The sequence below is a fragment of the Dermacentor silvarum genome, chromosome 1, assembly GCF_013339745.2.
Source record: "Dermacentor silvarum isolate Dsil-2018 chromosome 1, BIME_Dsil_1.4, whole genome shotgun sequence".
Classification (NCBI taxonomy): Eukaryota; Metazoa; Arthropoda; class Arachnida; order Ixodida; family Ixodidae; genus Dermacentor; species Dermacentor silvarum.
Window position 1 is genome coordinate 307479931 of NC_051154.1, and position 24004 is coordinate 307503934.

At 44.1% G+C, this 24004-nt stretch overlaps 1 pseudogene; it reads right to left on the minus strand.

Annotated features, from left to right (window-relative positions):
- Positions 1 to 1194: 1194 nt before the first annotated feature.
- Positions 1195 to 24004, minus strand: part of LOC119442202 (U3 small nucleolar ribonucleoprotein protein MPP10-like) — a 33566-nt pseudogene continuing 10756 nt past the window's right edge.

Here is a 24004-nt window from a genome sequence, read left to right on the forward strand (position 1 = left end):
TTCTCTGCTCCTCTTTCCACGTTTTTTTGCACTACTTGCAACTTCCCACTCATGAGTACTAACTCGCCCAACTTTCAGTGCTTTTAAGCATAACGCATCTGATTGAGGCCAATTCCTCTTCAAGGCCTCCTATCCACTAGATTATAGGGACAAGGAAATGTCCCCAGCCATCAATTCAAAACAGTTCATACCTGAGTTGTAGTGGAGGGAAACATTTACAAAAAGAAAAAGCACTAAAACTTCATTTAACCTAGATGCTTTTAATGCTCAAACTACAGCATAGTTCAATTTTGATGCAAATGCACTATTCTTGCACTCGCACACTACAGTGCATCACTACAGCTCTACAACAATGTTGAATTGTACATTGATGCATTTTGTTGTTCAGTATCGTTACCTAGCTAGTAAACGTAAGCATGTAGCTCATCTTTAAGGTCTGCACAGATCCTTAGTTTCTTTTCATTGCTACATTAGAAAAGATCTTAAACTATATTTATTCTGTTTGAGTGCGGTACAACCTCTACTATCAGTGATGCCCTTTGCCAGTGGCATTTGTTACAAACTTACAAAAGTTAAAAAACTATGGCACACCTACAGCATTGGATGAAAATAGATCTCACAATCTCTAGTGCATCTCATGTTATAGTGCAGTCACCCAGGCATGTATATGTAATAAATTTTTACACCTTGTAGCTTTTGGCATGTCAAAGAGATAAAGCAATAGTGTGAAAAAATGCTCTGATTTACATAAAGCAGACATATATACGATATCTCATGATTATAAAATGTTTATGGCCATTTAGTTTTATTATGTACAGCAAAATGGACTTGGAAGCACCGAACAAGCACGGATGCTGATAAAATTTTTTTGGATCGCACAGATCGTGCTGCCGAGGACCGGATTCGTCAGCGCAGGGTCTGAGCATGCGCTGCATCAGGCCCATCTGCTGCTACCTCCGGCTGTCTGCCCTGCTGGCTTCATGAGACGAAACACGTCGCAAGAATCTATACCACGTGCTCTGCACTGGGACCACCTGACCAGCACGGTGACGTCGACAGAGACATCATGGCACTGGGATAAAAGCAGCAACCATTTCGACATACCCTTCAGTGGATATGGAAGCACCGAACAAGCACGGACGCTGATCAAATTTTTTCTGATCGCACAGATCGTGCTGCCGAGGACTGGATTCGTCAGCACAGGGTCTGAGCATGTGCTGCATCAGGCCCATCTGCTGCTATCTCGGCTGTCTGCCCTGCTGGCTGCATCAGACAAAACACGTCGCAAGAATCTATACCACGTGCTCTGCACGGGACCACCTGACTAGCATGGTGACCTCGACGGAGACATCATGGCACTGGGATAAAAGCAGCAGCCATTTCGACATACCCTTCAGTGGACTTGGAAGCACCGAACAAGCATGGATGCTGATCAATTTTTTTCTGATCGCACAGATCGTGCTGCCGAGGACCGGATTCGTCAGCGCAGGGTCTGAGCATACGGTGCATCAGGCCCATCTGCTGCTACCTCCAGCTGTCTGCCCTGCTGGCTTCATCAGACGAAACACGTCGCAAGAATCTATACCACGTGCTCTGCACTGGGACCACCTGACCAGCACGGTGACGTCGACGTAGACATCATGGCACTGGGATAACAGCAGCAGCCATTTCGACATACCGTAAAATTCCGAGCAAGCGCCCCCCCTCAAGCAAGTCGAAATTACCGGCAAAGTTAGGGAGGGCGCTATCCCGGAACAGCACCAAAATTCAAGATAGCAACGACAAAATTTTCCTGCCAAAAAAAAAGAAGCGCAGTGGGAATGGCATTAAAATTTTATCGAATGTAAACTTTATTAAGCCAAAGATTTGTTAGTGGTGTTTATCACTCAAAACCACCGAAAGAACTACAGAAAGAGCGCATCGACGCTGCAGTGACGCGTTGCCGCGACCGGCGAAACGAACATTGGTTATGCAGCTTCTTTTCCAGGCAAAATTATGTCCGCTAGAGTAGAGTGACGCGTAATGTTCACTTTATTAATAACCATGTCCACGGTGAAACGTTTAGCACTAATGAGAGTTCCGATACAAGTCAAGCTCAGCTGCAGTGCATGGCTACCGACGGCGGACTGCGAACCGCGGCTCGGCCAAGCTCGCATCGCAGCTGGTGCCACCGCAAATATCAGCAAGTTTTCTTCGTGTGAAATTATTGCGAGGAGAGGGTAAAGCGGCAACGACGGTAACAAAACATTGCTGCTTGGGAGCGTCGGCGGTTCGTTCTGAAGCGCCGTCTGCTACAGATTCGAAGTGAACTGGAAAAAGCCTAGCGACGATATTGGTGGCGAGTGATTAGCAGCGGTGAAGCTGCCGGCGACGCCAAAGCGTAGCCGCGACCACTCCTCTGTCGCCGAGCGTTCACGTCGCTGTGCTGCAGGGAAATTCTTTGTGCCGTGTGAGAGGCAGATCTCGCCGTTGGCCGGCGGTCTGTGAACTACAGACCGCCAGCCGCAGTTCGCCCCGATGCGGACGTAAGCCCACTGGGGTGCCTAAAGTCCCTAGAAAAAATATCTAGGGACTTTAGGGGCACCGGGTGCGACCATGATTCGATGAAATGGCTCATCGGGACACCCCGATGCGCACCGGTGCGATTTGCCAAATTTGCCATTATTCTTGTTGACTGGATGTGGCAGGCCAGTGTTGGTGCGGAGCGGAAAGGGCGGGATGGGGGGGGGGGCTTTCCCGGAACGGCGCGGAAATTGGAAATTGGCACCGAAGTTAATGGGGGGGCGCTTGCACGGAATTTTACAGTACCCTTCAGTGGACTTGGAAGCACCGAACAAGCACGGATGCTGATGAAATTTTTTCTGATCGCACAGATCGTGCTGCCGAGGACCGGATTCGTCAGCGCAGGGTCTGAGCATGCGCTGCATCAGGCCCATCTGCTGCTACCTCCGGCTGTCTGCCCTGCTGGCTTCATCAGACGAAACACGTCGTAAGAATCTATACCACGTGCTCTGCACTGGGACCACCTGACCAGCACGGTGACATCGACGGAGACTTCATGGCACTGGGATAAAAGCAGCAACCATTTCGACATACCCTTCAGTGGATATGGAAGCACCAAACAAGCACGGACGCTGATCAAATTTTTTTTGATCGCACAGGTTTGTGACAAACATTTAGTCTCTTCAATTAGAGACAACAATGTAACATTGACGGTGCTCCCAAGTCCACAATGCTGTGTTGCTATTTTGCGGGATTGTGTTTATGTTGTCCGCTTAATGTTACTAACATCTGGAGACGTGGAACAAAATCCAGGCCCTGACTCTGATTCGGACGAATGTTCGCAGCGGGAACTAATGAAACGCATTCTAAGAGAACAAAAATAAACGAACAAAACACTGAAACAACTGTCTTCAAATATCAAGCATGTGGAGACAATAGTTGCAGATTTGCAGAAAAGAATGAGAGTAATTGAGAATGAAAGAGGACTATGGAAAGAATGCGCAGAAAAGATGGTACACTGCAAAGAATCTTGTAAATCTACCATGACGCAAGTCGAATTTCTGGCATCGAAGGTTGATGATTTAGAAAATAGAAGTAGGAGGAACAACCTAGTAATTTGTGGACTAAGTGAGAGCTCTGATGAAGATGTTAAAACGCTTGAAGCAAAAGTGCGAGACGATATATTTAAGAAGATCCTAGGAATTGAAATTGACTCAATAAAACGAGTTCACAGAATCGGTAGAAAGCAAAGCCAAAGGACACGCTGCTTTTCCTGCTTGTACGAACCGCTCCTTTAAGTAAAGTGTGCGTATTTATTGAGTATGATCACTTTTGTGTGTGCTTATGTTCTTTGTTTGGATACAATGGTTTCACTTTCCTGTCTTTTTTTTGTACTATATCTCATTTTGTAACCACTCCTGCATGGGCCCGAGGAGGGCCTGCAGTATTGTAAAATAAATAAAATAAATAAATAAAATGAAATGCTTTGCGCGAATTGAATACAGGCATGACAGTGAATATAAACATATATTTACAACTTAAAGTTAGCAGCAACAACAGCGTCTTTCTTGTTTTTTTCTTTGTTGGTGCAACTGCAGAGGTAACCTGATCCTGAAGCTGTTCGAAGAACTTCTTGGATACAGAAAGGCTTTCCTCTGCCCACTTGTCACTTTTTCCCTGAAAATTAGACAACACTCAATGAAAACAGTCAGTGCAATGTCTAACCACATCAGGAAGAAACAACACAAACCTGACACTGCATAGCACAGCAACAATATTCCACACCCTTAGTACATAATCTCTGCACTTCCAGATTTTGTTTTAGCGGCCAAGAAAAGTAGCCTGAGCTTTAGAAATCACGCCCAGGAGTAACTACAAGTGCACCGAAAGTACAGCTTCAAGTAGACATACCTTGGCAGCTTTAGCGCCCTTTGCTGATTTCGTGCCTTTGACAGTCTTGGCAAGTTCTGTGTTTGTCGCCTTGATCACTTTCTTCTTGTCTTCAGTGACTTTGCCAGCCTTGTTAGCTGCCTTGGTAGTTCGGCGTTTCTGAAGAGCCTTCTTGAGTCTTCGTCCTCTCAGCTTCTGAGTGTGAGTCCTCTCCCCCTTGGCAACCATCTCTCCCTTTGGCTTGGTCTGAAATCATTTTTATCGCATAAGCAAACAACAAAGGAGTACACAAAGTACTGATCAGTAAACAAGGGTGCATCAAAATGCAAGATGAGCAAAAGCTAAAGAGAACACTACAGGACTAACAAAAAGTGTCATTAATAATCAACCTCAACTACCAGCACCACTGATATTATGAAATCAAGATGCCTGGCAATATGCATGCATAAGTTAAATTATTACATTTTAAGAACTCAGTAAATGCTAGTATACTAGCTAAATGGTCGAGCTGTTAATCACCCAGCGCAGTTGCAAATTTAATCACTTGGCCAATAGGCAGGAACCTGAGAATGCAAACTTGGTCAAGTTTCTCACCTTGACCTCCGTAGGTGCCAGGAGTGAAGCAGCACTCACACCTACTGGGGTCACTTCAACACTCAAAGATGGAAGGTTGCTCACCACCTTCACCTCAACCAAAACCTGTGTGATTGAGGGCAGCAAGATAATTGTTTAGAAATTCTGTTGTGCATAAAATAGATTAGGCACAATGGCAGCCCATAGTACGGGCTGTGTTGAATTTCAACTCCAAATATGGTGATTCAGTTCTGTGTAAATCTGCAAGGTGGAGGAAGTTTCATGAAAAAAAAATTGTTGGAGTGACCGCTCAAGAAAGGTGTTGGTCCCAGCGCGACCCCAGATCAGGACGAAATTTTTCAACTGCAAAGCTTGGCATCTGAGAAACACATCTGGAATTTCCCTGTAGCTCTGTTATACTCAGATGGATAACAACTTTCTTTCCCTTACGTGAAATCCAAACATGAAAACTGCTGAAGAGCCAACACCAGACACATTATAGCAAAATGCAGCTTGACCTCCCATATACTATGCCTATTTAGTTCATTATACGCATTCGCATGCTAAAGACTCACAGAAAGCAACAATTCACAGCCAGCAAATCGGAAGGTAAAAGACAGCTTAACTCAAAACATAATTTCAGATGTGACAGTAAACAGGATGTTTCACTTGGGTCACATTCATACACATCACCACTTGCGTGATGAAAACCATCATCATCATCAGCCTATATTTACGTCCACTCTAAGACGAAGGCCTCTCCCTGCGATTTCCAATTACCCCTGTCTTGCGCTAGCAGATTCCAACTTGTGCCTGAAAATTTTCTAACTTCATCACCCCACCTTGTTTTCTGCCGTCCTTGACTGCGCCTCCCTTCTCTTGGTATCCATGCTGTAACTCTAATGGTCCACCGGTTATCCATCCTACCTATTATATGGCCTGCCCAGCTCCATTTTTTCCTCTTGATGTCAACTAGAATATCGGCTATCCCTGTTTACACTCAGATCCACACCGCTTTCTTCCCGTCTCTTAAAGTTAGGCTTAACATTTCTCATTCCATCGCTCTTTGTGCGGTCCTTAACTTGTTCTCGAGGTTCTTTGTTAACCTCCAAGTTTCTGCCCCATATGTTAGCACCGGTAAAATACAATGATAGTACACTTTTCTTTTCAACGACAGTGGTAAGCTCAGGAGCTCAGGAAGCTCCTATCAGGAACACTAAAATGGTAACACAGTGAAAATAACAGCAGCACTTCTTCAATGTTATTGAAAAAGAATGTCTTGCAATGAAGCACCAGGGAGACACCTGTGCTTATGCACACCAACTGCAAAGCTTCATTTTGGATCTCAGCTGCAATCAACGATTAAGCTTGAACTGCATGTTTCCTTTAAAAGGGGACTGCACTGTACATTTTAATGTGTGTATAGCAATATATTTTATTCAAGAGAAAAAGCCAACAGACTGGCTATTTATCATTAGAATCCAATCCAATGCTTATTCACACTGTAATGCTGTTGGCATGCTGTTTAAGCACAAGAAATTTGCATTTCACAATTGCATTTTCACATGCAACCCACTATAGAATTTGCGAGTATCCCCCCCCCCCCTTACATTTCTATGTACTCCCCATTCAAGGGGGGAGTACAATCAGCAAGACTAATTTTTCAAAGTATTTGGGGGTAGTACAGCTCACACTACTTCCTCTTCAACATAGTGTCATGGCACATTAAATTTGTAAAAATAAAAAAAAAATCTACACTGTAAGGCGGACTACTTAGAACTTACAGGCCTTGGCATCATGTGGAAGTTGGACAATGCATCCAATTTTGTGAACAAGTCTCGCATGGCTGTTCGAATCTCAACATGGGCAGGATTCTCCTTGGGAGGTGCATCGTCATCCACAATTTTTTGTTTCTCAAGGAACTGTTGCTCATAAACCTAATGGTATAAAGCATGACATCTCACAACAGGTTTTGGCACTGCAATTATAATTTACAAGAGTTCCAAGCACACATGCAACTTTTTTTTGCACACAAGCAGCACGACAGTAAGGCAGAGCAAGGGGGGCACGAAACACATGCAAGTTGCTAATCATTTAATCTCAAGTTAAATATCGCCCAAACTTGTCACCGCCTTATATTGTAGCAAATATAAATCTTTCTCAATGATAACATGAGTCCCCGAAACTTCTACATTTGCTATTTAACTGGCCATGTAACATATCTCCTACATAACTACAACACACGCAATATGTGACCATTACCACTACAAGAATTTTTAATGCTATAATGTGCTGTCTTTGTCTTGCACTTTGAATTCCACTTTATTTTTTCTTGCCAAAACTTTGTTTTCCTCATGTGCGAACCTTCCCCAGTGACAGTCCTAAAGAAGGGTTGCAGTGTACAAAAATAGAAATAAGTAGATGCACAAATTTTACCAGATAATTTCCTGCAACCACAATTAACCCCACATTGCCTGAAGTATAATTTTTGATATGCGCAATCTGACATGTCCAAACTCTGATTTAAAGCCTGAAGTAGGATTTTCTGATATGTTGGAGCGAGTTTTCAGTTGTGGGTAGTTCAGGAAACTAATTTCAGTAAAACCTTGTTAATACATACCCGCTTAAAATACGTACCCCGACCCAGTCTCCATAGAGCCTAATGTATTGGCTGATCGCTTAATTAAGCCAGTGGCTCGTCGTATGACTACCAGTTAGTACGTACCACGATCACTTTTTGTTGTGTAAAGGTTAAGTGCTCCACCTCAACTTATGGTGAATCCAATGCCACACTGTGCTGCAAAAGATCTTCCACCTTTTTGGGAATAACAGAGACTGGTCAACCAATGATTTCTGCTTCAGCACGAGTTCAGATGCCTATACGAAGAAGCTTCGAAAATGCATGGAGGCATGGTGGCGGCCTCAGCAAAGAATATAACCACTGACTGGCGCACCAGTTTGGCTTGTCGCATCCAACCGTATCGTGATAAGCATCGTTAACTATCTGCTCTGCTTGGCAGTGCATGTGGCACAGTGCGTAACACCGTTCAAAGCCGCCATTCCCTGCAGGCTCTTCGAGCAGGACCACTTCTAGTGCGCATCACTTGCAGCAACGAAAGCAGCCCACAATCAGCGCATCAGCTCAACAAGATATGCACCACGCTCGTGCATGGCCAGGGGTGGCGCGGGCACGAAGAAACCTCACTGCACTGATGCTCACATGAAATACGGGTGCTGGTCTGCTGGCAAACACGCATGCGTACGATATAGGGGTGGTATTCTCAGGCCTTGGGTGATCACTTTTGCAGATAGTTTCACTTTCGCTATATTTTGGGAGACTTGGCACAGCAAATTTCAGAAGTCGAGAGCACTCTTGGCACTGTGCTTAGATAGCGAGCTTGCCACAGTACCTGAAACGCTGTTGGCTGAAAACGCAGTCAAGTAGAGTGCTGGAAAAAACTTGTGAAAGTGAAACTACCTTTGAAATTGATCGCCTGAGAATTCCGTTCCAGCAAGTGTCCCGGCACAGTGATGACATGCGCTTATTACATGGCATGCTGCGGACAAATAGCACAGGACTATGGGCACCCTGCAGCATCAGGTACTGTGTTGCAATGAAGCCGCACCGGTTCTGCTGAGTAGCAGATAGCTGTACAAACACTTGCTTAGCATCGGAGAAAGCCGAATGAGTCATCTGCACAGCTACCATGTCTGCCACCGTGTTGTATATCGCCTATGCACTATCACATGGCCGTGCAATTGAGAGAGCCAGAATTTTTTCAGCCGTGTTTGAAAAAAAAAACTCATAGTACGTATTTTAGCTAACATTTCCTGTTACATCACATTTATTTATTTGTCAGTAGCAGCAACACGCATCAGGAGACACAAATGTGTACTTGGCGTTTAGTGCATACCATTGTTTAGTGCGTAGTTATGTCGCGTTCCTGCCAGGCAGACATTATTGAGGTTTCACTGTACAGTAGACTTCCATTAATTCGACTCTGGTTTATTTTATTTTTTGGTTAATTCGATCCTGAACAATGTCCACGCCAGCACCCATATATTTCTATGGGCCTGAAATTTCGTTACTTCGATCTGAAAATTGACCGTCACTGGATAATTAGGATTGTACATTTTTTTGAATTCGGGGGGTAAAAATCGGGTGCTATTTTTCAAGCTAATAATCGGGGAAAAATCGGGTTTTTTGTGGAACTATTCCAAAATTAGTGTTTCTTCGGGTTAAATTTACAAATGTACTAAGTAACACTTTGCATTCCTGTTTTTTTCCTTTGTTTTTTTTCTCCCTTTTTTTTATTGTAGGGTATTACGAGCTCCTCCATGCTAGCGCCTTAAAATTAGGGATCTGTTTCAAGCCTGTAATCGGAGGGACATCAGGGTTTTCTAGCCTATTGGAATGCCTGTTGTTGCTTTTCTTCAGCCGGCCTCCATAGAATGTCACAGTGAGTTACTAAATAAGAGTTAGGTGCGTTCGTTGGGCGGTTGCTTGAGAGCCGTGCAGCGTGCACAGTGCTGCACGCAGCTTGTGAAATTAACTATAGGTCACTGGAATTCACTTAAGCCAACAGGATTTACTTTTGTTGTCCCGAGGCAGGGTAGATAATGTGTGCTCACCGCAAACTCCGTGCAGCGTAAAAAAAGAAAAGAATACGTTTGTATATGGTGTTGGAATTCAGGGGGGAAGTCGGGTTTCTCCTGAAACAGGTTCGGGGTGTAAAAATCGGGAAAATGAACAACCCTACGGATAATCCGAACTTGACCAGTCAGTACACATGTGCCTGAACCTTATGGTGACCCGATAGTGACCCTTTAGTAATAGCGTCTGTCTTGGTGGAGCTCAGGGAACAGTGAATGTATTGAACACATCATCTATCATTGAAAACATGGATTTCCTGCCTGCCCTAAGAAGATTTTCAAGCAATAACCGCAGCTCACAATGTCTGGTTACAGTATTTATCTGATTCTAACACGTACATTTTGTTTAGTTTTTTTCAAGAAAATTGAGCCGAAAATCGCTGCACAGTTCAATCGGATACGAAACCGAGACCGCCTTCGCGGCATATGTGCTTTACCGTATAACGCGGATGTATTGCGGCGAAGCTAACTTTAGAGAACTGATAGCCACAGTGCAACACATTTTAGAACCTTGCCCATTTTTCTTGCTAAAGAAACGGTTGTGCATTAGATGTGTACTTTGTTTCGGAACTTTAACGTTATCTCTATGGTAGTTTTTTACTTTGTACACATAGAAACACGTGCACATTTGATTGTGGGGCGTGTTAGAATTGGGCAAAAACTGCCAAATGAATCAGCCTTATGTTAACGTTTCTTCTGCTTTTTGTTCGACCCGCCAGATAATTCGATCAAGTTTGTCCGTCCCGTCAGGGTCGAATTAACGAAAATTGACTGTACTAATTAATGATTAGACTATTTTTACACAGAAATATTTCATTGTTTTTTGTTGGAATGTACTGCTCTCCGTAGCCAAAAATAAAGGTGAACTAGTTGTTCCACTTTTTCTTTGTGTAGAATGGTGCTTGGACTTTGTGGCTATAAAGCAGATAATGATCTCCTAGAAGCTAGGCACATAAGAATTGAAAAAAACAAACAAAAAAAACATGCACTTCAAGGCAATTTTTTCCCTCTATATAAATGCAGACCTCCACTAAGCTGAGCTTGCTTTTCTCCTGGTCCAGTGTGACCTGTCAGCGCAGCTCAAATGGTTCTTCCGTTGGTCTCGTCTTTCACTCAACATCATCCCATTCTTTGTCACGTATCCTCTTAAGTATCACATCTAGGCACTTTGTGGTCTCATCGGTGATGGCAACGGCTGCAAACAAAGCACCAACAGCAGTTCATCTGCATTACCTACCCACAAGACATGACACTTTGGTTGCACTGAACTTGGTGACCTGTATATTCCCCTTCTAAGAATCTCTAAAAAAAAAGATTTCCTGCTTACCTAAGCTATGATTTAGCTCAACTTTTGCAGCAAGATCGCATCACATGGTCTAAATCATTCAACATAACCCTGAGCACTGTTATTTGCCTGGCTTTAAAAAAACTAAAAAAAAACTTGAATGTGCCTTTCACTGCAACCGTCAAAGTGAGTGACGTCCTAAACGTGATGGCTACAATGGTACCTTGTCATTTCTGGCATTTGCAGCATGACAAAGTGTGGCCTTTGTGACTGGTTTATGTTAATCATGGGAGGGCTGCGATGTGAACCCCACGATAGGTGCAGACAAAGGCAAAGTCTCACATTTTTCTTAATTTTTAATGAAAAAAATAAGTTGAACTATGTTAATAAATTGCAGTTATACCATATGAGAAATGCCACTCTTACTACAACAGACGGCTTGGCACGTCAAGAAAGACGTAAAAATATGAGTGGCGCCACCACTGCCTTGAAGTTCTGCACTAGCTTGCTGTTATGGCATGGATTTTGACAGAGTCTGCTCGGGTTTAGTTATATTGTTTGGACTGCAGTGGACTGCATTGCATTACAAGAAAGCCTAAGACTGAACTTAGCAAGTTTAGTAGAGAACTTTTAGTGTGCGAAAATGGCCCAAATCCGAGAAAATACTTTGAAACCTACTACGTCACTTCAACGAGCTGGTGCTGAGGTATCAGCATGAAGTTCCAAAAATATATCTTTGACCTTCATTTTTTTCTTCTAATAATCAACCTTTTGCACAAAATTAAAGAAAAGCAAGTTTTCAAATAATCATCATCATCAGCCTATATTTATGTCCACTGCAGGACATAAATATACTTCATCACTATCCCTTCAACAAACCAGGCAAGTAACAGTGCCATGTATTGAACAACCCAGAGCTTAAAATGCAATCTTGCTGTGAAATTTGAGCAAATTTAAAGAATATGTAAGTGCAAAATCTTTTTTAAAAATTATTTGAAGGAAAAAATGCAGGTCACTGTACTGACAGGAATAGCAGTAACCAAGATTGTTGCTAAAAGTCTCTGCAACACAATGACCAGTCTGAAGGAAAGGTGGTGAGCTGTGTATCTAATGATTCTAATCTGTAAAGTGACATATATAATCCCTGAACATCAGTGATTCTAGCTGACGCCACACTTCTACTGCACTAGTAGTACAAATAATCTTTAAAAAATGTCTTTATCACAAAACTAGCATTGTACATTCTCTAAGACTTAGAGATTGACTCCAACCAAATAAGGAAATTTACTAGCCCGACGTTTCGGAACCAATTCGGCTCCTTCTTCAGGTGGTATTCTTCGGATGTGGCGGTGTGCCGCTTTTAAAAGGTCCACGGTAACAAAGGAGAGGAAGGGGGAGAGAGCGTAAGGTGCGGAGACACTTGGCAGGGCACCTGTTCTAGACATAAAATAGGGGGGGGGGCTTCGGCGTCGCTGGTCGGCTGGTTTGACCGATGCTGGGCGCCCTTTAGTCGCGGGAATGCATTGACGAGGGACAGGGGGGGGGGACGAGTTGTTTTGGTGTTGGTGACCTAGAGCGGGGGGTCCTTTCTTCCCTTCGTCGCATACGCAAGGCCACGAACATACAAAGAAGGAAGAATGCCCTTCACGCGGTTTATATTACCTGCCGTGTTCTGAATGGGCCAAGACTGCAGTAGTAGCCTTTTTCGCCAGTTTGTCTCTGTTTGGGATTTGGGTTTCTTGGAAAGAAATCTTGTGGTCGGCGTCTTCGGAATGTTCGGCGGCGGCGCTGCGTATTCGGTTGAATGTTCTGACGTTGTTTTCATGTTGTCTGATTCTTTCTTTTAGATTTTTGGTTTCCCCAATGTACGACGCCGGACAGTCGGCACAGCTGATTTTATAGACGACGCCTTGAGCTTTTTCTTTTGGTGGACGGTCTTTTGGTTTAGGAATGAGGATATTCAAAGTGTTCATCGGTTTATGCGTGACTTTGAGGCCTTCTTTTTTCAATATTCGGCTGAGAGCTTCGCTGGTACCTTTGACGTATGGGATGGACACTCATTTCTGTGGTCGAGGGGGAGTCAACGGTTGGAGGTCTCGTAGTTTGTTTTTTCTTTTTTGTTGTTGGGTTGTTTTTCGAATGAATTCCGTTGTATAGCCGTTCCTTTTGAGTTTGTTGAGAACTGTTCTCCTTCCTTTCTTTTGATCTGATTCCAATGTGCAATGAATTTCGACTCTTTTCAATAAAGAATTTACGACCGATGCCTTGTGGTTTGCCGGATGGTTGGATGCGAAGTGTAGGTAGCGGCCTGTGTGGGTTGGTTTTCGGTAGACTGAGAATTTTAGATTGCCGTTGGTTCGTGTAACTTGTACATCTAGGAATGGTAATGATCCGTTTTGTTCGCGCTCCGACATGAACTGTATATCCGGGTCTATGGAATTTAAACGGCTCTGCAGGTTTTCGACTTGCGACTCCTTCACGATACAGAAGCAATCATCCTTGTACCTGAGGAAAATTTTTGGCTTCGGGGAAAAAGTACTCAGAGCTCTGTCTTTGATATTTTCCATAGTTAGGTTAGCCATGGTGACGGAAATTGAGGCCCCCATGGGAGTTCCTTTCACCTGCTTGTAGTAGCTGCCTTGGAAGGTGAAGTAGGTATTTGATAGGCATAGCTCGAGAAGGCGGCAGATCTCGTCTATACTCAAGGGGGTTCTCTCGTCGAGTGTGTCGTCGCGTTCCAGGGCATCCCTTGTTGCGGATATAGCTAACTGAATGGGTACTCTGGTGAACAAAGAGATCACATCAAGAGAGACCAGGCATTCATCATCTTTGAGGCGTACATTTGATATGAGCTTGATGAAGTTTTCGGGGTTGCGCACGTGGGATGCTGTCCTTCCGGTGAGTGGTGATATAATCTGGTGCAAGTATGCGGATAGTGATCGAAGTGGGGAGCATGAAAAGTCTACGATTGGCCGTAAGGGGATTCCGGGTTTATGGAGCTTTGGCAAGCCATAAAAGGCTGGTGCGGACCCATTCCTGCACATTAATTTTAGATAAAGATTTTGAGAACTTGGGTGGCTTCGGAAAATTTCGACCAGCGTCTTATTCAGTACTGATTGGGTCCTTGTGGTGGGGTCCTTTATTAATTTTTCGTAGTCTTGGCTGTTAAGGAGGGCGGACGCCTTTTCCTCGTAGTCCTGCATGTTTAACACGACGGTTGAGTTGCCCTTGTCCGCTGGTAGAATTACAATGTCCCCATCTTCTTTCAGTAATCGCAGCGCTCTTATTTCGTCAGACGACAAGTTTATCTTCGGTGGTTGTTAAAAAAAATTATGGGGTTTTACGTGCCAAAACCACGATCTGATTATGAGGCACGCCGTAGTGGGGGACTCCGGAGATTCGGACCACCTGGGGTTCTTTAACGTGCCCCTAAATTTAAGTACACGGGTGTTTGCGCGTTTCGCCCCCATCGAAATGCGGCCACCGTGGCCGGGATTCGATCCCGCGGCCTCGTGCTCAGTAGCCCAACACCATAGCCACTGAGCAACCACGGCGGGTATTCGGCGGTTGTTATTGCACCTTATTATGCCTATTGCTTTTATTCTGAGCGGTTCCCGCACTTTAGGGTCCAGCTGCTGGATGCCGCTCTCGAGGGACGGCGACAATCTTGGCCAGGGGGAGGTTATCTGTGGTGACGTTGAATTTATGACCTTTTGCCAGGACTGAAGTCTCTTCTGTTGTGAGCTTTCTCGATGATAAATTTGTTACTGTGTGCCTGTCCAACACTCCTGGTTTTTCGGTTTGCTTGATTAAAGAAGAGAGTTTTTTCTTCTGCGTTTCGCGGTGTTTCTTTTCCTCTGAGGACGCAATGGTCTTCGCGAACGAATCAATTGATGAAAAAAGATGGGGTACCTTGTGTTCGAGCTGTCTTCTGGCGAAGAACGCGTCGACTTCTTTATTCCTAATCACTGTGTGACACTCGTGTATCCGCGCTGTCACCAGTCTTTGCTGAGCCTTGTTGATGTCCCGGCCTTCCGCTGTGTGGATAGGTTGGCGTAGCTGGAGACTTCGTGGAATGATGTTTTGGTCTTTGCATTTCCGGGTGAAGTCTAAGTGGGTCTTGAAGGTGGAGATGCCTTTCAGGGCTTTGATATAGTTCTTTGCAAGTTGCACTGCCTCGTGTCCGAAGTCTGCACGTATAGACTTGAAGCTAAACATTTCGACAGAATTACCTGTCTGGTTGGGAAAATTGATTAAGACTTAGAGATTGACTCCAACCAAATAAGGAAATTTATTAGCCCGACGTTTCGGAACCAATTCGGCTCCTTCTTCAGGGGGTATTCTTCGGAGGTGGTGGTGTGCCGCTTTTAAAAGGTCCATCGTAACAAAGGAGAGGAAGGGGGAGAGAGCGTAAGGTGCGGAGACACTTGGCAGGGCACCTGTTCTAGACAGACAAAATAGGTGGTGGGGGGGGGGGCTTCGGCGTCGCTGGTCGGCTGGGTTGACCGATGCTGGGCGCCCTTTAGTCGCGGGAATGCGTTGAGGAGGGACAGGGGGGAGGACGAGTTGTTTTGGTGTTGCTGACCTAGAGCGGGGGGTCCTTTCTTCCCTTCGTCGCGTCTGCAAGGCCATGAACATACAAAGGAGGAAGAATGCCCTTCACGCAGTTTATATTACCCGCCGTGTTCTGAATGTGCCAAGACTACAATAGTAGCCTTTTTCGCCAGTTTGTCTCTGTTTGAAGGATTTGGGTTTCTTGGAAAGAAATCTTGCGGTCGGCGTCTTTGGAATGTTCGGCGACGGCGCTGCGTATTCGGTTGAATGTTCTGACGTCGTTTTCATGTTGTCTGATTCTTTCTTTTAGATTTTTGGTTTCCGTGATGTACGACGCCGGACAGTCGGCACAGCTGATTTTATAGACGACGCCTTGAGCTTTTTCTTTTGGTGGACGGTCTTTTGGTTTAGGAATGAGGATATTGAAAGTGTTCATAGGCTTATGCGCGACTTTGAGGCCTTCTTTTTTCAATATTCGGCTGAGAGCTTCGCTGGTACCTTTGACGTATGGGATGGACACTCGTTTCTGTGGTCGAGGGAGAGTCAACGGTTGGAGGTCTCGTAGTTTGTTTTTTCTTTTTTGTTGTCGAGTTGTTTTTTGAAAAAAAAGCATCGGTCAACCCAGCCGACCAGCGACCAGGTGCCCTGCCAAGTGTCTCCGCACCTTACGCTCTCTCCCCCTTCCTCTCCTTTGTTACGACGGACCTTTTAAAAGCGGCACACCGCCACCTCCGAAGAATACCCCTGAAGGAAGAAGGAGCCGAATTGGTTCCGAAACGTCGGGCTAGTAAATTTAATTATTTGGTTGAAGTCAATCTCCAAGTCTTAATCAATTTTCCCAACCAGACAGGTAATTCTGTCGAAATGTTTAGCTTCAAATTGTATATTCTCCCACTCCTACAACAACGTAAAGATGTGGAAATGCCGTTAATCCACTGATATCATCATAAATGAACCAGACAGTAAGATGTGGAGTCATGGTTTCTTTGGTCAACATATAGAGTGGATGACCCCGTGAAGTCTAAATGCAGGTTCATAAAAACCACCTTTAGAAGCATGTGGCATTATAGACATTGCCATGATCTCAGAGCACACGATAAAATTGGCTGATGTGTAGCAGTAAGCCCAGGCACAATGACATTGCTGATTAAAAAATTTGCACAAGTGCTGTGCACGTTTCTTCTGGCTATGCTTGCATGTGACAGCAGAAACGATTGCAGGAACAGGACAAGCCACTGTATCACCTGAGTACCAAAGCCAAAACTTCTTCATAGAAACAAATGTTATAGTAAATTATTTGGTGCGTTGGGTTGCTTGGCAGCATTTAATCTAAGGTTTACAGTGCCCGGACTTTGATTTAGCATAAAAACAATGACAAAGAGAGATGTCATGTTGATACTTTTTTTAGGTTATAGTCTTGAAAGGTGCACTTTTGCATTGTCTCCAATAAAACCAAACTCGCTCGATTAATTGACAGAAGCATGACAAATTAATAATGCCTCTGCATAGTCACGCTGCCTAGTGGCGTGGTCAAACTGGATGTGCTCCTGCAGTAGGCTGTTCTCAGGTCTATTAGTAGCTTCCACCTCTCCCTGGAGTCTCCTATGGTCCTCGCTCCAGGTTTCGTTCCTCAAACTGTTAGATCTTTTTCTTTATCTGTAAGGATAAAGAAGCATTCAAGCGGACAGGTCAGCAACAGTGACGGACACAACAGACTAGCGGTGCTATTATACCTTTGTTGAAGTAACAGAAAGTGAAGATGACAATCCTGTGTTTACCTGCTTTCTGGTCAGTAGTGCAGTGGACAGAAGTAAAGAAATTTCTTGCTGGACTAGTTCGTGAAACATTGCTAAACGAACATCAGGGGTGGACAGATATCTTGAAGGGCAGCGAAGCTCGGTGAATGTCATAATGAGCTAAAAAAGCTAGAATAACTAGGAACGAATGCCTACTGTCTGTCTAAATAAAATCTGTGGCCAAACTTTCATTTCCCTTTTGTTTATCATTTTACACTTCAATTAAAACTACAAATAATTTCCCCCATGCCTTCCTTGGCTGCATTATCTGTTGGCTTCATCTGGCCGTGACTAACAATAATTCGGCCTCTCGGTTCTCCTTCTTCTCGTTCAGTGCATAGTGAGGTTCTCGAATCCGGCATGTTGCATGCCTTCAGGTATTATACGAGGGTTCATTGGTCAGCTGCCTGCTCCTAAAGTCAACATACTAGCACATGATGACATTGGTTAAAAAGGATGTTCCGCACCTGCCGTCATGGCCATGAGTAGATCTTGCACACATACATAAATACCCAAGCATGTGGACATGGGAACAGCCACCACTGTAGCACAATTGGTAGTGAAACAAATGCATAATGCAGAAGTGTGAGTTCATCTCTCACTGGCGGGAAGTTGTTCTTGCGTCCTCTTGCATTTCCCTTTAGCTTATCATTCCTACACTTCAATTAAAGCTACAAATAATTTTCCCTATGCTTTCCTTTGTGTACCAAAAATCGGGTCCCTTGGTTCCCCTTGTTCTTGTTCGTGCCATTAGGTAGCATTATTTGCTTGACGTGCACCACACGTGAATCTATCACTAAAAACTGCTTTTTAACTGTTAAACATTTGATGGCCTATGAAAAGATTTCTTCGGCCATATTATATGCACTTCGATTTTACAGATGCAAGGAACAACAGTTCCTTCCTGTTCTTCAGTTAAGGAGCATACATTGTGCTATCATAGAAGTAATTCTTGTTGGGCTAATTGGTGATGCATAGCTGTTAGGAAAGGAGTGCAAATTAACACATACACAGATGAAGGAAACAGGACAAGCACTTTGTCTCCTTCATCTGTGTATGTGTCAACTTGCATCCTTCTAATTATTATTGTGCTATCAGTTGTACAGGCAGTGAATAAAACTCAGCTACAGAAACAACAGTTTTCAACATCCGCATGTCAAAGAATGTGTCAGCTGCAATAACTCAAACAAGGGGCATGCATGAAGAAACATGACTCACAAATTCTTGGTTTTGCTCGAAAGATGACTTTTGGACATCTTCTTTTGCTGTGCTGTTTTCGATAAATGTCTTCGTGTCCATTTGTCCTACACATTTTCACATTCACATAGTCAGACTGTCAACCAATATGTGTGTGTGTGTGTGTGCACACGAACTAAAATGCTTTGCCAGCACATAATCACTGCACATATAAATGGCTCAGAGTGATACAACCACCGCCAAAAGAAACACAGGCTGCAAGTTGAATAAGATGCACACTACTTTTCAAACCAGACTTTTTGTCTATTCCCTTGACTGTATATAGCTACTAGCAATTATTTCAATAAGTATTCTAAATGCTTGTTAATGGTGAACAGGTGCTAGATAGACAGTTTAATATGTTATGCTGCAGTGGACCACTTGAACCACTAATGTAAATAAAACAAGTGAAGTGTTTTAGCACAACCAGTTTCCACTAGTGGAAGTTTTCTAGAGAACTAAAATGACAGAACTTTGGCCCACCAAGCATGTCATCTCACTTGGCACTACTTTAGCACTGAAATTATAACTGCAGTGTAACTACATGATTTGAAGTGCCTATTCTACAAGGCACATAAATACCTGTCAAAGGCATTAAGAGACTAGGAATGTTACTTAATCAACTTGGTATGGTCGATTAATTTATTCAATTAACGATGAATCATTCATCATTTTATTCTTTAATAGATTAATTGCTTTCAATGCAGGGTTTTTCATCGATTAATTGATTCATTTAAATTTTTGCCAGGTACTTTAAGAAGGTTGAAACACAGTTAGCTACTTTTGTAGAAAATTATTTTAATGTTTTAGAGGTGAGACCAAGTTAGAAATACAGGTACATAAAGTTTGATAAATAATCTTTAATTTGTTAGACTACATAAAGGTGGCACTAGCGGCCTTTGAAAATATAAACAACATATGTTATAAAATGGCACTTAGAGCAGCATTAAACAAGAAAAATGGCAAAAGTGAAAGGTAAAGTCCAACTAAAATATGCAAGAAATAGCAATATGCACAGGGTAAAAGAAAAAACTGTTTTAAGCATTTTAAGCCACATGCTGTTTTCTACAGAGCGAAGGAATGTCAATTGGCTGGGATGTTTGGGTGAAACCTACACCTTTGAATGGCCACTCAACCAGCATGCTGTAGATTTGCTGGAACCAACATGAACTCCATCGTTATGTCAAATACATGCTCCAAACCGGCGCGAATGCTGTGCCATGTCTTAGTGGACTGGAAGTGGCACGACTATGAACGACTGGTTTGCTATAGTATGTCTTGAATTGCAAGGGCATTTGAAGCCTCTGGCTTTGGTTGGTGTGGCGACGTGTGCAGTGTGGGGGAAGAGAGGGGAAGCACTTGGCTCGGCATCACTCGGGACTCGGAAAAAAGTCGACAGTTGATTTACCATAGCCGCACAGTCACTGCTTGTGCTCCGCCATCCTGGTACAATTTCAAAATTTTCTCGCAACTCCTGTCAAACTCTCGAAAACAATTTTATTTCAAGAGACCCCTAAAGGCCCTCACAATGAGGATATTACATAGGGGGGTGACAAAAATTCCATGACAATCGAACATGTCTAATCGATTACGTCGATTAAATGAAAGGTGGACATCGATGAAGAATAATCGTTCTGCGGGTTACTTTTAATCGAATAATAATTCATCGATATTACCAACCTTATAATGAACACACTTTTTGTTTTCATCTGAGGGAGAAGTGAACATTAAGTAAGTTTTCTCGTATATAATTTTTACGTTGCATTTTTGTTGCGTTCACGCAGTCAAAAGCAACTTGAATGCACAAGCATGTGGCTTGCACATACACCAGCATCATGTAGCAAAGGCCATTAAAATTTCAAGAGCACCGCTAGCTGGCACATGACACCACTGAAAGGAGATGAAAATGATGTACTCGCACAGCTGTTAGCGAAAGCAGCGATATCATTTGCTGTTTTTTTATGCTACAGAAGAAAACCACCTTTAACATGCACCAGCTTCTCTGCGTACAGCCCAGTGCCTGAACTAGGTAAGTGAAGCTCGGGCACTGCACAGCCGCTTGCTTTTTGAGAGGGGGTCAATGAAATGTATAGGAACATACACACAATTTAATTACTGTTTGCAAAGCATGCATAACACTAAATTATCTGACCGAGTGGTAGCCTTGTCATTCTTCGCAGCACTTTTGCTGTCAGGCACGGAGGCCGGTGGATCGAAAAAGTCATTGTACTTAGCATTGCGGCCACCCTGGACAGAAAATGACTGTTGCAATTTTTACATGCTTTTCTACAATAACAAGAGCCAACAACATGGTTCTGCACAACTGTAAGCATCAATTCTGTTCACTCAAGACCACACAAGAAGGACGACTTATATATAAAAGGTGAAGCTAGTAAATTTCATTTGCGTGTAGTATTCGCCTCAATCGTATTGATCTTAGGACAGTGTTCCAAAAGTTAGTCTGGACATCGATGTGGCCAATTGCAAACGCCTGTTTGCGTGAGAACTGTATCACTGAGTTGTCCCGCTAGTATTTATGCAAAAGCCAGTCACTAACCTTTTCGTCTGGGTCGTCTTCGTCTGACGACAGCTCGCCAAAATAGTCAATGTCATCGTCCTCATCTGAATCGCCTCTGCAGGCATCGGCCTTTTCTTCTCTATCTGCAAATGCTTCCATGTCAGCGAGTCGGAAGAACGTGTCATCTACAATAGACGACGGTTGTGTATCGTGCTTGACTGGGCACACTGCCATCTCCATCATGATCAACTTCCTCGTCGGACTCTTCATCGCCTTCAGACTCATCCGACAAGTCAAAATCATCATCTTCTTCACCTTCCTCTTCCGCAGCGGCGTCCGAGAGATTGCATTTATCACGTTCATCTGGGTCATTCGTCTTGGACCCCTGTGGGCTTTCTTGCATTCCCAAGTCTACACCGAAGTTAATGCTAGACTTCGTTGCCACTCGGGAAACCGACGAAATCAACTCTCTCAGCAGGCGAGTGTTTCGCAGTTCCAACTGCTGCCAGATCTGTTCGTCGTCAAAGTTGTCAACAACCAGTGACGGCAGTTCCGTTTTGACGCCGAAACTGTCTTGCTTTCCCACTTGTCCACGATGTCGTATAGCTCCTTTGTCAGCCTCTACCGTGCAGGACAAACAGAAAATGCCAGGCCTGCACGGCACACGCAGCACAGTCACAGCGTAAGCTAGACGAGCGTTTCAACAGTACTACCTGGTAATTTGAGTGAATGCGTCAGGAACGCGCTTGGGACGCCATCGCGCATGCAAGCCGACGCGTTCCATCGCTGATTGCTAGCGCCGTTCGGCCCAGCCAAGCGGCCGACAATTCAACTACGGCTGTCACATTCAATCCCATTGCAACGCGCCCGACGCGGCCTGCTTGGGACGCCGTCGGGCGTGCAAGCCGATGCGTTCCAACACCGATGGCTAGCGCCGTTCGGCCCAGCCAAGCAGCCGACAATGCAACTATGGCTGTCACATTCGCTCCCATTGCAACGCGCCCAATCAAGCGCAATCAACGTGATCCCGATGGATGGATGGATGGATGAGGCTGAACCCTTTAAACCGGGCGGTGGCATACGCCACCTAGCCATGACTATTAACATATTTTGTACTTTGTGGTGGGTGAAATTTCACCCCTGCCTTGATTTTATCCACCAATCAGATAACCTCTGTTTGGTTATTTCTACCCGCTTAAAGTCTATTTTGCCTTCACTGTCCCTAAACCCCAATGCTTTGAAAAAATCAGCCTCGTTGCCTTGCACTGTAGGGTTAAGCCCTTTACAGAAAAGTATGAGGTGTTCAGCCGTTTCCTCTTCTTCTCCACACGCACAGCACGTGTCTATACCTTGGCACTTGACTCGGTACATCTTAGTCCGCAATACTCCCGTCCTGGCTTCAAACAACAAAGAGCTTCCCCTAGAATTATCGTAGATATGTTCTTTGGCAATTGCTTGCTTGAAAGTTCGGTATGTTCCCAGTGCTGATTTCGTCTGCATCCCTGTTTTCCACAGACCCCTCTCTGTTTCCTTAATCTTTTTCTTAACCGCTGTTTCCTGGTTTGCACCCCTCCTGCAGTCCAAATATTTGATTGACAGTTTTCTGGTCAGCTTCCTCCATTTTGTATCAACATTCCTCATGTACAAATAACTGAAAACTCTCCTTGCCCACCGCTTTTCTGCCATTTCTCTCAATCGCTCCTCAAATTCTATCTTGCTGCTGGCTTCCCTGCTCTCGAATGACGTCCATCCCATGTCACCCTGTACCCCCTGATTTGGTGTATTTCCATGTGCTCCCAGAGCCAGTCTACCTACCCCTCGCTGCTTAACTTCCAACCTTGCTCGAACCTCTGATCTCATGCACAGGACCGCATTGCCGAAAGTCAAACTAGGGACCATCACCCCTTTCCAAATCCCTCTCACCACTTCGTACCTATTGTAATTCCACAGTGCCCTATTTTTCATCACAGCTGCATTTCTGCTACCTTTGGCCGTCACATATTTTTCATGTTCCGTTAGGTACTCAGCCCCATTGTTTATCCACACTCCAAGATATTTGTACTTATCCACCACCTCCAGCGTAACCTCTTGTATCCTATGCTCGCTGCCCTGATTATCATTAAAAGTCATGACTGCCGATTTTTCTTTACTAAACTTCAAACCTAAGCTATCTCCCTCTTTACCACAGATGTCCATTAATCTCTGCAAGTCTTCCTTGCTGTCAGCCATAAGTACAATGTCATCCATGTACATCAGTCCTGGTAATGACTGTTTAATCCATTCTCCTTGCTTGAAAAACAAAAGGTTGAAGCCAAGTCCGCTCCTCTCTAATTTTTTCTCTAATCCTTGTAAATACAGCATGAACAACAGAGGTGACAAGAGGGCACCCCTGCCTAAGCCCCTGCTGTATCTCTATAGGCCCAGATACCTTGTTTTCCCATTTTATAAGCACCTTGTTACTTTTATAGATCTCTTTTAAAAGATTTCTTACTCCATCATCCACCTCTAGAGTGCCCAGTATGTCCCACAAATCCTTTTGGATTACACTGTCATAGGCTCCCTTGATATCCAGAAAGGCAAGCCATAGGGGCCTGTGTTCCTTTTCTGCTATTTCAATACACTGTGTCAATGAGAACATATTATCTTCTAACCTTCTTTGTTTTCGGAACCCATTTTGTAGTTCCCCCAGCACCTCCTCGCTCTCCACCCATGCCTGCAGTCTGTCTTTTATAATCTGCATCACCACCCTGTAAACCACTGACGTCACTGTTATGGGACGGTAGTTGTTTATGTCGGCTTTGTCCCCCTTTCCCTTATATATCATGCTCATCCTGCTCAGTCTCCACCCGTCGGGGGCTTTACCGTCCATTATCATTTTGCTCACTGCCTCTCTTAATGCTTTCTTAGATTTTGGGCCCAATGTCTTTATCAACATGATTGGGATGCCATCAGGACCTGTCGACGTGCTACTAGGAACCCTCTTCTCTGCCCTTTCCC